General features: G+C 47.4%; 14 non-coding genes across 14 annotated transcripts; all 14 read left to right on the top strand.

Moving 5' to 3' along the window:
• The first annotated feature begins 146 nt into the window (after positions 1 to 146).
• TRNAV-CAC (transfer RNA valine (anticodon CAC)) lies at positions 147 to 221 on the top strand. The gene has a single exon. It is a non-coding gene; the product is annotated as a tRNA-Val (tRNA).
• A 1,319-nt stretch (positions 222 to 1,540) lies between these two features.
• Positions 1,541 to 1,612, top strand: TRNAP-UGG (transfer RNA proline (anticodon UGG)). The gene has a single exon. It is a non-coding gene; the product is annotated as a tRNA-Pro (tRNA).
• Positions 1,613 to 2,012: 400 nt separating this feature from the next.
• Positions 2,013 to 2,087, top strand: TRNAV-CAC (transfer RNA valine (anticodon CAC)). The gene has a single exon. It is a non-coding gene; the product is annotated as a tRNA-Val (tRNA).
• Positions 2,088 to 3,402: 1,315 nt separating this feature from the next.
• Positions 3,403 to 3,474, top strand: TRNAP-UGG (transfer RNA proline (anticodon UGG)). Its single transcript has one exon. It is a non-coding gene; the product is annotated as a tRNA-Pro (tRNA).
• Positions 3,475 to 5,280: 1,806 nt separating this feature from the next.
• On the top strand, positions 5,281 to 5,352 carry TRNAP-UGG (transfer RNA proline (anticodon UGG)). Its single transcript has one exon. It is a non-coding gene; the product is annotated as a tRNA-Pro (tRNA).
• A 420-nt stretch (positions 5,353 to 5,772) lies between these two features.
• Positions 5,773 to 5,845, top strand: TRNAV-CAC (transfer RNA valine (anticodon CAC)). Its single transcript has one exon. It is a non-coding gene; the product is annotated as a tRNA-Val (tRNA).
• Positions 5,846 to 7,160: 1,315 nt separating this feature from the next.
• Positions 7,161 to 7,232, top strand: TRNAP-UGG (transfer RNA proline (anticodon UGG)). Its single transcript has one exon. It is a non-coding gene; the product is annotated as a tRNA-Pro (tRNA).
• Positions 7,233 to 7,632: 400 nt separating this feature from the next.
• TRNAV-CAC (transfer RNA valine (anticodon CAC)) lies at positions 7,633 to 7,707 on the top strand. The gene has a single exon. It is a non-coding gene; the product is annotated as a tRNA-Val (tRNA).
• A 1,319-nt stretch (positions 7,708 to 9,026) lies between these two features.
• On the top strand, positions 9,027 to 9,098 carry TRNAP-UGG (transfer RNA proline (anticodon UGG)). The gene has a single exon. It is a non-coding gene; the product is annotated as a tRNA-Pro (tRNA).
• A 400-nt stretch (positions 9,099 to 9,498) lies between these two features.
• On the top strand, positions 9,499 to 9,573 carry TRNAV-CAC (transfer RNA valine (anticodon CAC)). The gene has a single exon. It is a non-coding gene; the product is annotated as a tRNA-Val (tRNA).
• Positions 9,574 to 10,888: 1,315 nt separating this feature from the next.
• Positions 10,889 to 10,960, top strand: TRNAP-UGG (transfer RNA proline (anticodon UGG)). The gene has a single exon. It is a non-coding gene; the product is annotated as a tRNA-Pro (tRNA).
• A 1,806-nt stretch (positions 10,961 to 12,766) lies between these two features.
• TRNAP-UGG (transfer RNA proline (anticodon UGG)) lies at positions 12,767 to 12,838 on the top strand. Its single transcript has one exon. It is a non-coding gene; the product is annotated as a tRNA-Pro (tRNA).
• Positions 12,839 to 13,258: 420 nt separating this feature from the next.
• Positions 13,259 to 13,331, top strand: TRNAV-CAC (transfer RNA valine (anticodon CAC)). Its single transcript has one exon. It is a non-coding gene; the product is annotated as a tRNA-Val (tRNA).
• Positions 13,332 to 14,639: 1,308 nt separating this feature from the next.
• On the top strand, positions 14,640 to 14,711 carry TRNAP-UGG (transfer RNA proline (anticodon UGG)). The gene has a single exon. It is a non-coding gene; the product is annotated as a tRNA-Pro (tRNA).
• Positions 14,712 to 15,027: the final 316 nt, after the last annotated feature.

Consider the following 15,027-nt stretch of genomic DNA (forward strand, 5'->3'; position numbering starts at 1 on the left):
CCTCAGCTGGCATACTTGTATATGTGCGCATGCTTGATAGGACGTATGTTTTAGGCTGGATTGTGTGAGCTTCAGGCGCAAGGCATTTGATTAGTCTTTAAGCAGGCACCTGTTCTCCCAGTCCCTACAAAGGTGAGCAAGCAGCTGTTTCTGTAGTGTAGTGGTTATCACGTTCGCCTCACACGCGAAAGGTCCCCCCGGTTCGAGACCGGGCAGAAACACTCTCTGCTGGCATTTTACACAAAATAGTTTTTTTCCCCTTTTGTCACACACAAATGTAAAGTATGAACTTATTTGCGTTCCCATGGAAATAGCATATGCTCTCAAGAGCTTGAGAAATACACTGGGAAGGCAAGCATCCTCACATGTATTCTGTATATGGGGCCAATAAAAAAATGCACGCGCTTGCATTTTGTGTATGTAATGTTGCAGAGCACAGAGAGGATTTATTTTCCCTACTGCTGGGTATTTGGGTCTCTGGGATCACAGTTGGGTCCGCTCCGTCCTCTGAAATGGTCCATATTAGTTACATAGGTTAGTGTACCAAAGAAATAATACATTTTCATATACAGCTTCTTCATTTCTGTGTTCTGAGGGATTACCAGTTGTAAGAAATGCACTTGCCGGTACAGTGATTCCCTGGCTTTCTCTGGCCCGAGAAAGCTTTTCCTCTGAAGTGGGAACAGAAGTTGGACTGCTTCTGCTGAACTTCCTGAAAGCAGAGCTGGCGGGAGGAGGGACTTTTTGAGTGCTGGGAAAATTTGAGCTGGAAATTTGCATCGGCTGGACAGAGATTGCTTGGAGCAGCCAAAATATAATAACGGCCATGGCGCTCAAGTAAAGCAGAAAGCTTTTAGTATACACCTTTTGCACTCTTGTCAACGAAGCTGGGCTCTGTGAATGCTCACCCTACGCAAGAAAAGAGAACAGACTTTGCTGGTGACCTAAATATATCTCCCCTGATCGAGCACGATCGAGCTCTGAGTGAGCAGCTGTGCAATGGTCATCTTTACCAAAGGGGAGATGCTGCTTTTTCCAGTGTCACGCCCATGCTCTCAGGGCTGGAGGGAGGAGACCTGCTTTTTGTTTTTACAGGCAAAAGGAAAGGCCCAGCCCTCAGAGCTTCTCCCAATGCAGATCCCAGCAGGTGCAAAATAAAGGCTCTCCCCCACCTTGCCAGCTGCAGATTGATCAGAAGACTGCTAGTCTAGTGTGTTGGGCCACTTTCTCTCTTCTGTGTATCGTCCCCTCTTATTACATAAACAGCATAAGAGGAATAAAGGAAGGAAGGAAGGAAGGAAGGAAGGAACAGTGTATCGCAAGCACCTTCCACCCTGATGTCAATGGGCCACCAACCTTCGGGATGAGGAGGAGACCTGTGAAGACAGTCAGAGCGTGCCGACTGGGGCATTCATTTGGCTCATACACCGACAAGGCTTTCAGCGGCAGGAACAAACTTCAGGAATAGGCATTCTTGGCCTCGAATCCTAAGGGGGGTGCAAACGCTGAGGACAATTCCGTCAAATGCTCAAAGGACCGTGGCTCGTTGGTCTAGGGGTATGATTCTCGCTTTGGGTGCGAGAGGTCCCGGGTTCAAATCCTGGACGAGCCCAATCAAGGTGGTTAACTTGAGCTCCTTTTTTTTGTTTTTTTAATGTTATTTTCATTGGACAGACTCTCTGGTTTTCTCGGTAAGCAGTAGTCGATGAACAATTCACTTCCTGAACCTCTTTGCGTGCCATGTCCTTGCGACAAGCACTTTGTGTTCTCTGTTAGCTCTCAGTAACATTCCTTGATTTGCTTGTGAGTTTTGGCCGTCCGATCTCAAAGTGGAAATATGTCCTTCCCTCTGTACGCTGCATAGGCCCTCAGCTGGCATACTTGTATATGTGCGCATGCTTGATAGGACGTATGTTTTAGGCTGGATTGTGTGAGCTTCAGGCGCAAGGCATTTGATTAGTCTTTAAGCAGGCACCTGTTCTCCCAGTCCCTACAAAGGTGAGCAAGCAGCTGTTTCTGTAGTGTAGTGGTTATCACGTTCGCCTCACACGCGAAAGGTCCCCCCGGTTCGAGACCGGGCAGAAACACTCTCTGCTGGCATTTTACACAAAATAGTTTTTTTCCCCTTTTGTCACACACAAATGTAAAGTATGAACTTATTTGCGTTCCCATGGAAATAGCATATGCTCTCAAGAGCTTGAGAAATACACTGGGAAGGCAAGCATCCTCACATGTATTCTGTATATGGGGCCAATAAAAAAATGCACGCGCTTGCATTTTGTGTATGTAATGTTGCAGAGCACAGAGAGGATTTATTTTCCCTACTGCTGGGTATTTGGGTCTCTGGGATCACAGTTGGGTCCGCTCCGTCCTCTGAAATGGTCCATATTAGTTACATAGGTTAGTGTACCAAAGAAATAATACATTTTCATATACAGCTTCTTCATTTCTGTGTTCTGAGGGATTACCAGTTGTAAGAAATGCACTTGCCGGTACAGTGATTCCCTGGCTTTCTCTGGCCCGAGAAAGCTTTTCCTCTGAAGTGGGAACAGAAGTTGGACTGCTTCTGCTGAACTTCCTGAAAGCAGAGCTGGCGGGAGGAGGGACTTTTTGAGTGCTGGGAAAATTTGAGCTGGAAATTTGCATCGGCTGGACAGAGATTGCTTGGAGCAGCCAAAATATAATAACGGCCATGGCGCTCAAGTAAAGCAGAAAGCTTTTAGTATACACCTTTTGCACTCTTGTCAACGAAGCTGGGCTCTGTGAATGCTCACCCTACGCAAGAAAAGAGAACAGACTTTGCTGGTGACCTAAATATATCTCCCCTGATCGAGCACGATCGAGCTCTGAGTGAGCAGCTGTGCAATGGTCATCTTTACCAAAGGGGAGATGCTGCTTTTTCCAGTGTCACGCCCATGCTCTCAGGGCTGGAGGGAGGAGACCTGCTTTTTGTTTTTACAGGCAAAAGGAAAGGCCCAGCCCTCAGAGCTTCTCCCAATGCAGATCCCAGCAGGTGCAAAATAAAGGCTCTCCCCCACCTTGCCAGCTGCAGATTGATCAGAAGACTGCTAGTCTAGTGTGTTGGGCCACTTTCTCTCTTCTGTGTATCGTCCCCTCTTATTACATAAACAGCATAAGAGGAATAAAGGAAGGAAGGAAGGAAGGAAGGAACAGTGTATCGCAAGCACCTTCCACCCTGATGTCAATGGGCCACCAACCTTCGGGATGAGGAGGAGACCTGTGAAGACAGTCAGAGCGTGCCGACTGGGGCATTCATTTGGCTCATACACCGACAAGGCTTTCAGCGGCAGGAACAAACTTCAGGAATAGGCATTCTTGGCCTCGAATCCTAAGGGGGGTGCAAACGCTGAGGACAATTCCGTCAAATGCTCAAAGGACCGTGGCTCGTTGGTCTAGGGGTATGATTCTCGCTTTGGGTGCGAGAGGTCCCGGGTTCAAATCCCGGACGAGCCCAATCAAGGTGGTTAACTTGAGCTCCTTTTTTTTGTTTTTTCAATGTTATTTTCATTGGACAGACTCTCTGGTTTTCTCGGTAAGCAGTAGTCGATGAACAATTCACTTCCTGAACCTCTTTGCGTGCCATGTCCTTGCGACAAGCACTTTGTGTTCTCTGTTAGCTCTCAGTAACATTCCTTGATTTGCTTGTGAGTTTTGGCCGTCCGATCTCAAAGTGGAAATATGTCCTTCCCTCTGTACGCTGCATAGGCCCTCAGCTGGCATACTTGTATATGTGCGCATGCTTGATAGGACGTATGTTTTAGGCTGGATTGTGTGAGCTTCAGGCGCAAGGCATTTGATTAGTCTTTAAGCAGGTCCACTTGCACTGCCCTTTGCACCTGTTCTCCCAGTCCCTACAAAGGTGAGCAAGCAGCTGTTTCTGTAGTGTAGTGGTTATCACGTTCGCCTCACACGTGAAAGGTCCCCCCGGTTCGAGACCGGGCAGAAACACTCTCTGCTGGCATTTTACACAAAATAGTTTTTTTCCCCTTTTGTCACACACAAATGTAAAGTATGAACTTATTTGCGTTCCCATGGAAATAGCATATGCTCTCAAGAGCTTGAGAAATACACTGGGAAGGCAAGCATCCTCACATGTATTCTGTATATGGGGCCAATAAAAAAATGCACGCGCTTGCATTTTGTGTATGTAATGTTGCAGAGCACAGAGAGGATTTATTTTCCCTACTGCTGGGTATTTGGGTCTCTGGGATCACAGTTGGGTCCGCTCCGTCCTCTGAAATGGTCCATATTAGTTACATAGGTTAGTGTACCAAAGAAATAATACATTTTCATATACAGCTTCTTCATTTCTGTGTTCTGAGGGATTACCAGTTGTAAGAAATGCACTTGCCGGTACAGTGATTCCCTGGCTTTCTCTGGCCCGAGAAAGCTTTTCCTCTGAAGTGGGAACAGAAGTTGGACTGCTTCTGCTGAACTTCCTGAAAGCAGAGCTGGCGGGAGGAGGGACTTTTTGAGTGCTGGGAAAATTTGAGCTGGAAATTTGCATCGGCTGGACAGAGATTGCTTGGAGCAGCCAAAATATAATAACGGCCATGGCGCTCAAGTAAAGCAGAAAGCTTTTAGTATACACCTTTTGCACTCTTGTCAACGAAGCTGGGCTCTGTGAATGCTCACCCTACGCAAGAAAAGAGAACAGACTTTGCTGGTGACCTAAATATATCTCGCCTGATCGAGCACGATCGAGCTCTGAGTGAGCAGCTGTGCAATGGTCATCTTTACCAAAGGGGAGATGCTGCTTTTTCCAGTGTCACGCCCATGCTCTCAGGGCTGGAGGGAGGAGGGCTGCTTTTTGTTTTTACAGGCAAAAGGAAAGGCCCAGCCCTCAGAGCTTCTGCCAATGCAGATCCCAGCAGGTGCAAAATAAAGGCTCTCCCCCACCTTGCCAGCTGCAGATTGATCAGAAGACTGCTAGTCTAGTGTGTTGGGCCACTTTCTCTCTTCTGTGTATCGTCCCCTCTTATTACATAAACAGCATAAGAGGAATAAAGGAAGGAAGGAAGGAAGGAACAGTGTATCGCAAGCACCTTCCACCCTGATGTCAATGGGCCACCAACCTTCGGGATGAGGAGGAGACCTGTGAAGACAGTCAGAGCGTGCCGACTGGGGCATTCATTTGGCTCATACACCGACAAGGCTTTCAGCGGCAGGAACAAACTTCAGGAATAGGCATTCTTGGCCTCGAATCCTAAGGGGGGTGCAAACGCTGAGGACAATTCCGTCAAATGCTCAAAGGACCGTGGCTCGTTGGTCTAGGGGTATGATTCTCGCTTTGGGTGCGAGAGGTCCCGGGTTCAAATCCCGGACGAGCCCAATCAAGGTGGTTAACTTGAGCTCCTTTTTTTTGTTTTTTCAATGTTATTTTCATTGGACAGACTCTCTGGTTTTCTCGGTAAGCAGTAGTCGATGAACAATTCACTTCCTGAACCTCTTTGCGTGCCATGTCCTTGCGACAAGCACTTTGTGTTCTCTGTTAGCTCTCAGTAACATTCCTTGATTTGCTTGTGAGTTTTGGCCGTCCGATCTCAAAGTGGAAATATGTCCTTCCCTCTGTACGCTGCATAGGCCCTCAGCTGGCATACTTGTATATGTGCGCATGCTTGATAGGACGTATGTTTTAGGCTGGATTGTGTGAGCTTCAGGCGCAAGGCATTTGATTAGTCTTTAAGCAGGTCCACTTGCACTGCCCTTTGCACCTGTTCTCCCAGTCCCTACAAAGGTGAGCAAGCAGCTGTTTCTGTAGTGTAGTGGTTATCACGTTCGCCTCACACGCGAAAGGTCCCCGGTTCAAGACCGGGCAGAAACACTCTCTGCTGGCATTTTACACAAAATAGTTTTTTTCCCCTTTTGTCACACACAAATGTAAAGTATGAACTTATTTGCGTTCCCATGGAAATAGCATATGCTCTCAAGAGCTTGAGAAATACACTGGGAAGGCAAGCATCCTCACATGTATTCTGTATATGGGGCCAATAAAAAAATGCACGCGCTTGCATTTTGTGTATGTAATGTTGCAGAGCACAGAGAGGATTTATTTTCCCTACTGCTGGGTATTTGGGTCTCTGGGATCACAGTTGGGTCCGCTCCGTCCTCTGAAATGGTCCATATTAGTTACATAGGTTAGTGTACCAAAGAAATAATACATTTTCATATACAGCTTCTTTATTTCTGTGTTCTGAGGGATTACCAGTTGTAAGAAATGCACTTGCCGGGACAGTGATTCCCTGGCTTTCTCTGGCCCGAGAAAGCTTTTCCTCTGAAGTGGGAACAGAAGTTGGACTGCTTCTGCTGAACTTCCTGAAAGCAGAGCTGGCGGGAGGAGGGACTTTTTGAGTGCTGGGAAAATTTGAGCTGGAAATTTGCATCGGCTGGACAGAGATTGCTTGGAGCAGCCAAAATATAATAACGGCCATGGCGCTCAAGTAAAGCAGAAAGCTTTTAGTATACACCTTTTGCACTCTTGTCAACGAAGCTGGGCTCTGTGAATGCTCACCCTACGCAAGAAAAGAGAACAGACTTTGCTGGTGACCTAAATATATCTCGCCTGATCGAGCACGATCGAGCTCTGAGTGAGCAGCTGTGCAATGGTCATCTTTACCAAAGGGGAGATGCTGCTTTTTCCAGTGTCACGCCCATGCTCTCAGGGCTGGAGGGAGGAGGGCTGCTTTTTGTTTTTACAGGCAAAAGGAAAGGCCCAGCCCTCAGAGCTTCTGCCAATGCAGATCCCAGCAGGTGCAAAATAAAGGCTCTCCCCCACCTTGCCAGCTGCAGATTGATCAGAAGACTGCTAGTCTAGTGTGTTGGGCCACTTTCTCTCTTCTGTGTATCGTCCCCTCTTATTACATAAACAGCATAAGAGGAATAAAGGAAGGAAGGAAGGAAGGAAGGAACAGTGTATCGCAAGCACCTTCCACCCTGATGTCAATGGGCCACCAACCTTCGGGATGAGGAGGAGACCTGTGAAGACAGTCAGAGCGTGCCGACTGGGGCATTCATTTGGCTCATACACCGACAAGGCTTTCAGCGGCAGGAACAAACTTCAGGAATAGGCATTCTTGGCCTCGAATCCTAAGGGGGGTGCAAACGCTGAGGACAATTCCGTCAAATGCTCAAAGGACCGTGGCTCGTTGGTCTAGGGGTATGATTCTCGCTTTGGGTGCGAGAGGTCCCGGGTTCAAATCCTGGACGAGCCCAATCAAGGTGGTTAACTTGAGCTCCTTTTTTTTGTTTTTTTAATGTTATTTTCATTGGACAGACTCTCTGGTTTTCTCGGTAAGCAGTAGTCGATGAACAATTCACTTCCTGAACCTCTTTGCGTGCCATGTCCTTGCGACAAGCACTTTGTGTTCTCTGTTAGCTCTCAGTAACATTCCTTGATTTGCTTGTGAGTTTTGGCCGTCCGATCTCAAAGTGGAAATATGTCCTTCCCTCTGTACGCTGCATAGGCCCTCAGCTGGCATACTTGTATATGTGCGCATGCTTGATAGGACGTATGTTTTAGGCTGGATTGTGTGAGCTTCAGGCGCAAGGCATTTGATTAGTCTTTAAGCAGGCACCTGTTCTCCCAGTCCCTACAAAGGTGAGCAAGCAGCTGTTTCTGTAGTGTAGTGGTTATCACGTTCGCCTCACACGCGAAAGGTCCCCCCGGTTCGAGACCGGGCAGAAACACTCTCTGCTGGCATTTTACACAAAATAGTTTTTTTCCCCTTTTGTCACACACAAATGTAAAGTATGAACTTATTTGCGTTCCCATGGAAATAGCATATGCTCTCAAGAGCTTGAGAAATACACTGGGAAGGCAAGCATCCTCACATGTATTCTGTATATGGGGCCAATAAAAAAATGCACGCGCTTGCATTTTGTGTATGTAATGTTGCAGAGCACAGAGAGGATTTATTTTCCCTACTGCTGGGTATTTGGGTCTCTGGGATCACAGTTGGGTCCGCTCCGTCCTCTGAAATGGTCCATATTAGTTACATAGGTTAGTGTACCAAAGAAATAATACATTTTCATATACAGCTTCTTCATTTCTGTGTTCTGAGGGATTACCAGTTGTAAGAAATGCACTTGCCGGTACAGTGATTCCCTGGCTTTCTCTGGCCCGAGAAAGCTTTTCCTCTGAAGTGGGAACAGAAGTTGGACTGCTTCTGCTGAACTTCCTGAAAGCAGAGCTGGCGGGAGGAGGGACTTTTTGAGTGCTGGGAAAATTTGAGCTGGAAATTTGCATCGGCTGGACAGAGATTGCTTGGAGCAGCCAAAATATAATAACGGCCATGGCGCTCAAGTAAAGCAGAAAGCTTTTAGTATACACCTTTTGCACTCTTGTCAACGAAGCTGGGCTCTGTGAATGCTCACCCTACGCAAGAAAAGAGAACAGACTTTGCTGGTGACCTAAATATATCTCCCCTGATCGAGCACGATCGAGCTCTGAGTGAGCAGCTGTGCAATGGTCATCTTTACCAAAGGGGAGATGCTGCTTTTTCCAGTGTCACGCCCATGCTCTCAGGGCTGGAGGGAGGAGACCTGCTTTTTGTTTTTACAGGCAAAAGGAAAGGCCCAGCCCTCAGAGCTTCTCCCAATGCAGATCCCAGCAGGTGCAAAATAAAGGCTCTCCCCCACCTTGCCAGCTGCAGATTGATCAGAAGACTGCTAGTCTAGTGTGTTGGGCCACTTTCTCTCTTCTGTGTATCGTCCCCTCTTATTACATAAACAGCATAAGAGGAATAAAGGAAGGAAGGAAGGAAGGAAGGAAGGAACAGTGTATCGCAAGCACCTTCCACCCTGATGTCAATGGGCCACCAACCTTCGGGATGAGGAGGAGACCTGTGAAGACAGTCAGAGCGTGCCGACTGGGGCATTCATTTGGCTCATACACCGACAAGGCTTTCAGCGGCAGGAACAAACTTCAGGAATAGGCATTCTTGGCCTCGAATCCTAAGGGGGGTGCAAACGCTGAGGACAATTCCGTCAAATGCTCAAAGGACCGTGGCTCGTTGGTCTAGGGGTATGATTCTCGCTTTGGGTGCGAGAGGTCCCGGGTTCAAATCCTGGACGAGCCCAATCAAGGTGGTTAACTTGAGCTCCTTTTTTTTGTTTTTTTAATGTTATTTTCATTGGACAGACTCTCTGGTTTTCTCGGTAAGCAGTAGTCGATGAACAATTCACTTCCTGAACCTCTTTGCGTGCCATGTCCTTGCGACAAGCACTTTGTGTTCTCTGTTAGCTCTCAGTAACATTCCTTGATTTGCTTGTGAGTTTTGGCCGTCCGATCTCAAAGTGGAAATATGTCCTTCCCTCTGTACGCTGCATAGGCCCTCAGCTGGCATACTTGTATATGTGCGCATGCTTGATAGGACGTATGTTTTAGGCTGGATTGTGTGAGCTTCAGGCGCAAGGCATTTGATTAGTCTTTAAGCAGGCACCTGTTCTCCCAGTCCCTACAAAGGTGAGCAAGCAGCTGTTTCTGTAGTGTAGTGGTTATCACGTTCGCCTCACACGCGAAAGGTCCCCCCGGTTCGAGACCGGGCAGAAACACTCTCTGCTGGCATTTTACACAAAATAGTTTTTTTCCCCTTTTGTCACACACAAATGTAAAGTATGAACTTATTTGCGTTCCCATGGAAATAGCATATGCTCTCAAGAGCTTGAGAAATACACTGGGAAGGCAAGCATCCTCACATGTATTCTGTATATGGGGCCAATAAAAAAATGCACGCGCTTGCATTTTGTGTATGTAATGTTGCAGAGCACAGAGAGGATTTATTTTCCCTACTGCTGGGTATTTGGGTCTCTGGGATCACAGTTGGGTCCGCTCCGTCCTCTGAAATGGTCCATATTAGTTACATAGGTTAGTGTACCAAAGAAATAATACATTTTCATATACAGCTTCTTCATTTCTGTGTTCTGAGGGATTACCAGTTGTAAGAAATGCACTTGCCGGTACAGTGATTCCCTGGCTTTCTCTGGCCCGAGAAAGCTTTTCCTCTGAAGTGGGAACAGAAGTTGGACTGCTTCTGCTGAACTTCCTGAAAGCAGAGCTGGCGGGAGGAGGGACTTTTTGAGTGCTGGGAAAATTTGAGCTGGAAATTTGCATCGGCTGGACAGAGATTGCTTGGAGCAGCCAAAATATAATAACGGCCATGGCGCTCAAGTAAAGCAGAAAGCTTTTAGTATACACCTTTTGCACTCTTGTCAACGAAGCTGGGCTCTGTGAATGCTCACCCTACGCAAGAAAAGAGAACAGACTTTGCTGGTGACCTAAATATATCTCCCCTGATCGAGCACGATCGAGCTCTGAGTGAGCAGCTGTGCAATGGTCATCTTTACCAAAGGGGAGATGCTGCTTTTTCCAGTGTCACGCCCATGCTCTCAGGGCTGGAGGGAGGAGACCTGCTTTTTGTTTTTACAGGCAAAAGGAAAGGCCCAGCCCTCAGAGCTTCTCCCAATGCAGATCCCAGCAGGTGCAAAATAAAGGCTCTCCCCCACCTTGCCAGCTGCAGATTGATCAGAAGACTGCTAGTCTAGTGTGTTGGGCCACTTTCTCTCTTCTGTGTATCGTCCCCTCTTATTACATAAACAGCATAAGAGGAATAAAGGAAGGAAGGAAGGAAGGAAGGAACAGTGTATCGCAAGCACCTTCCACCCTGATGTCAATGGGCCACCAACCTTCGGGATGAGGAGGAGACCTGTGAAGACAGTCAGAGCGTGCCGACTGGGGCATTCATTTGGCTCATACACCGACAAGGCTTTCAGCGGCAGGAACAAACTTCAGGAATAGGCATTCTTGGCCTCGAATCCTAAGGGGGGTGCAAACGCTGAGGACAATTCCGTCAAATGCTCAAAGGACCGTGGCTCGTTGGTCTAGGGGTATGATTCTCGCTTTGGGTGCGAGAGGTCCCGGGTTCAAATCCCGGACGAGCCCAATCAAGGTGGTTAACTTGAGCTCCTTTTTTTTGTTTTTTCAATGTTATTTTCATTGGACAGACTCTCTGGTTTTCTCGGTAAGCAGTAGTCGATGAACAATTCACTTCCTGAACCTCTTTGCGTGCCATGTCCTTGCGACAAGCACTTTGTGTTCTCTGTTAGCTCTCAGTAACATTCCTTGATTTGCTTGTGAGTTTTGGCCGTCCGATCTCAAAGTGGAAATATGTCCTTCCCTCTGTACGCTGCATAGGCCCTCAGCTGGCATACTTGTATATGTGCGCATGCTTGATAGGACGTATGTTTTAGGCTGGATTGTGTGAGCTTCAGGCGCAAGGCATTTGATTAGTCTTTAAGCAGGTCCACTTGCACTGCCCTTTGCACCTGTTCTCCCAGTCCCTACAAAGGTGAGCAAGCAGCTGTTTCTGTAGTGTAGTGGTTATCACGTTCGCCTCACACGTGAAAGGTCCCCCCGGTTCGAGACCGGGCAGAAACACTCTCTGCTGGCATTTTACACAAAATAGTTTTTTTCCCCTTTTGTCACACACAAATGTAAAGTATGAACTTATTTGCGTTCCCATGGAAATAGCATATGCTCTCAAGAGCTTGAGAAATACACTGGGAAGGCAAGCATCCTCACATGTATTCTGTATATGGGGCCAATAAAAAAATGCACGCGCTTGCATTTTGTGTATGTAATGTTGCAGAGCACAGAGAGGATTTATTTTCCCTACTGCTGGGTATTTGGGTCTCTGGGATCACAGTTGGGTCCGCTCCGTCCTCTGAAATGGTCCATATTAGTTACATAGGTTAGTGTACCAAAGAAATAATACATTTTCATATACAGCTTCTTCATTTCTGTGTTCTGAGGGATTACCAGTTGTAAGAAATGCACTTGCCGGTACAGTGATTCCCTGGCTTTCTCTGGCCCGAGAAAGCTTTTCCTCTGAAGTGGGAACAGAAGTTGGACTGCTTCTGCTGAACTTCCTGAAAGCAGAGCTGGCGGGAGGAGGGACTTTTTGAGTGCTGGGAAAATTTGAGCTGGAAATTTGCATCGGCTGGACAGAGATTGCTTGGAGCAGCCAAAATATAATAACGGCCATGGCGCTCAAGTAAAGCAGAAAGCTTTTAGTATACACCTTTTGCACTCTTGTCAACGAAGCTGGGCTCTGTGAATGCTCACCCTACGCAAGAAAAGAGAACAGACTTTGCTGGTGACCTAAATATATCTCGCCTGATCGAGCACGATCGAGCTCTGAGTGAGCAGCTGTGCAATGGTCATCTTTACCAAAGGGGAGATGCTGCTTTTTCCAGTGTCACGCCCATGCTCTCAGGGCTGGAGGGAGGAGGGCTGCTTTTTGTTTTTACAGGCAAAAGGAAAGGCCCAGCCCTCAGAGCTTCTGCCAATGCAGATCCCAGCAGGTGCAAAATAAAGGCTCTCCCCCACCTTGCCAGCTGCAGATTGATCAGAAGACTGCTAGTCTAGTGTGTTGGGCCACTTTCTCTCTTCTGTGTATCGTCCCCTCTTATTACATAAACAGCATAAGAGGAATAAAGGAAGGAAGGAAGGAAGGAACAGTGTATCGCAAGCACCTTCCACCCTGATGTCAATGGGCCACCAACCTTCGGGATGAGGAGGAGACCTGTGAAGACAGTCAGAGCGTGCCGACTGGGGCATTCATTTGGCTCATACACCGACAAGGCTTTCAGCGGCAGGAACAAACTTCAGGAATAGGCATTCTTGGCCTCGAATCCTAAGGGGGGTGCAAACGCTGAGGACAATTCCGTCAAATGCTCAAAGGACCGTGGCTCGTTGGTCTAGGGGTATGATTCTCGCTTTGGGTGCGAGAGGTCCCGGGTTCAAATCCCGGACGAGCCCAATCAAGGTGGTTAACTTGAGCTCCTTTTTTTTGTTTTTTCAATGTTATTTTCATTGGACAGACTCTCTGGTTTTCTCGGTAAGCAGTAGTCGATGAACAATTCACTTCCTGAACCTCTTTGCGTGCCATGTCCTTGCGACAAGCACTTTGTGTTCTCTGTTAGCTCTCAGTAACATTCCTTGATTTGCTTGTGAGTTTTGGCCGTCCGATCTCAAAGTGGAAATATGTCCTTCCCTCTGTACGCTGCATAGGCCCTCAGCTGGCATACTTGTATATGTGCGCATGCTTGATAGGACGTATGTTTTAGGCTGGATTGTGTGAGCTTCAGGCGCAAGGCATTTGATTAGTCTTTAAGCAGGTCCACTTGCACTGCCCTTTGCACCTGTTCTCCCAGTCCCTACAAAGGTGAGCAAGCAGCTGTTTCTGTAGTGTAGTGGTTATCACGTTCGCCTCACACGCGAAAGGTCCCCGGTTCAAGACCGGGCAGAAACACTCTCTGCTGGCATTTTACACAAAATAGTTTTTTTCCCCTTTTGTCACACACAAATGTAAAGTATGAACTTATTTGCGTTCCCATGGAAATAGCATATGCTCTCAAGAGCTTGAGAAATACACTGGGAAGGCAAGCATCCTCACATGTATTCTGTATATGGGGCCAATAAAAAAATGCACGCGCTTGCATTTTGTGTATGTAATGTTGCAGAGCACAGAGAGGATTTATTTTCCCTACTGCTGGGTATTTGGGTCTCTGGGATCACAGTTGGGTCCGCTCCGTCCTCTGAAATGGTCCATATTAGTTACATAGGTTAGTGTACCAAAGAAATAATACATTTTCATATACAGCTTCTTTATTTCTGTGTTCTGAGGGATTACCAGTTGTAAGAAATGCACTTGCCGGGACAGTGATTCCCTGGCTTTCTCTGGCCCGAGAAAGCTTTTCCTCTGAAGTGGGAACAGAAGTTGGACTGCTTCTGCTGAACTTCCTGAAAGCAGAGCTGGCGGGAGGAGGGACTTTTTGAGTGCTGGGAAAATTTGAGCTGGAAATTTGCATCGGCTGGACAGAGATTGCTTGGAGCAGCCAAAATATAATAACGGCCATGGCGCTCAAGTAAAGCAGAAAGCTTTTAGTATACACCTTTTGCACTCTTGTCAACGAAGCTGGGCTCTGTGAATGCTCACCCTACGCAAGAAAAGAGAACAGACTTTGCTGGTGACCTAAATATATCTCGCCTGATCGAGCACGATCGAGCTCTGAGTGAGCAGCTGTGCAATGGTCATCTTTACCAAAGGGGAGATGCTGCTTTTTCCAGTGTCACGCCCATGCTCTCAGGGCTGGAGGGAGGAGGGCTGTTTTTACAGGCAAAAGGAAAGGCCCAGCCCTCAGAGCTTCTGCCAATGCAGATCCCAGCAGGTGCAAAATAAAGGCTCTCCCCCACCTTGCCAGCTGCAGATTGATCAGAAGACTGCTAGTCTAGTGTGTTGGGCCACTTTCTCTCTTCTGTGTATCGTCCCCTCTTATTACATAAACAGCATAAGAGGAATAAAGGAAGGAAGGAAGGAAGGAAGGAACAGTGTATCGCAAGCACCTTCCACCCTGATGTCAATGGGCCACCAACCTTCGGGATGAGGAGGAGACCTGTGAAGACAGTCAGAGCGTGCCGACTGGGGCATTCATTTGGCTCATACACCGACAAGGCTTTCAGCGGCAGGAACAAACTTCAGGAATAGGCATTCTTGGCCTCGAATCCTAAAGGGGGTGCAAACGCTGAGGACAATTCCGTCAAATGCTCAAAGGACCGTGGCTCGTTGGTCTAGGGGTATGATTCTCGCTTTGGGTGCGAGAGGTCCCGGGTTCAAATCCCGGACGAGCCCAATCAAGGTGGTTAACTTGAGCTCCTTTTTTTTGTTTTTTTAATGTTATTTTCATTGGACAGACTCTCTGGTTTTCTCGGTAAGCAGTAGTCGATGAACAATTCACTTCCTGAACCTCTTTGCGTGCCATGTCCTTGCGACAAGCACTTTGTGTTCTCTGTTAGCTCTCAGTAACATTCCTTGATTTGCTTGTGAGTTTTGGCCGTCCGATCTCAAAGTGGAAATATGTCCTTCCCTCTGTACGCTGCATAGGCCCTCAGCTGGCATACTTGTATATGTGCGCATGCTTGATAGGACGTATGTTTTAGGCTGGATT

The sequence above is a fragment of the Ambystoma mexicanum genome, chromosome 2q (genome assembly GCF_040938575.1).
Source record: "Ambystoma mexicanum isolate Mex_15411 chromosome 2q, UKY_AmexF1_1, whole genome shotgun sequence".
In the NCBI taxonomy this organism is placed as follows: domain Eukaryota; kingdom Metazoa; phylum Chordata; class Amphibia; order Caudata; family Ambystomatidae; genus Ambystoma; species Ambystoma mexicanum.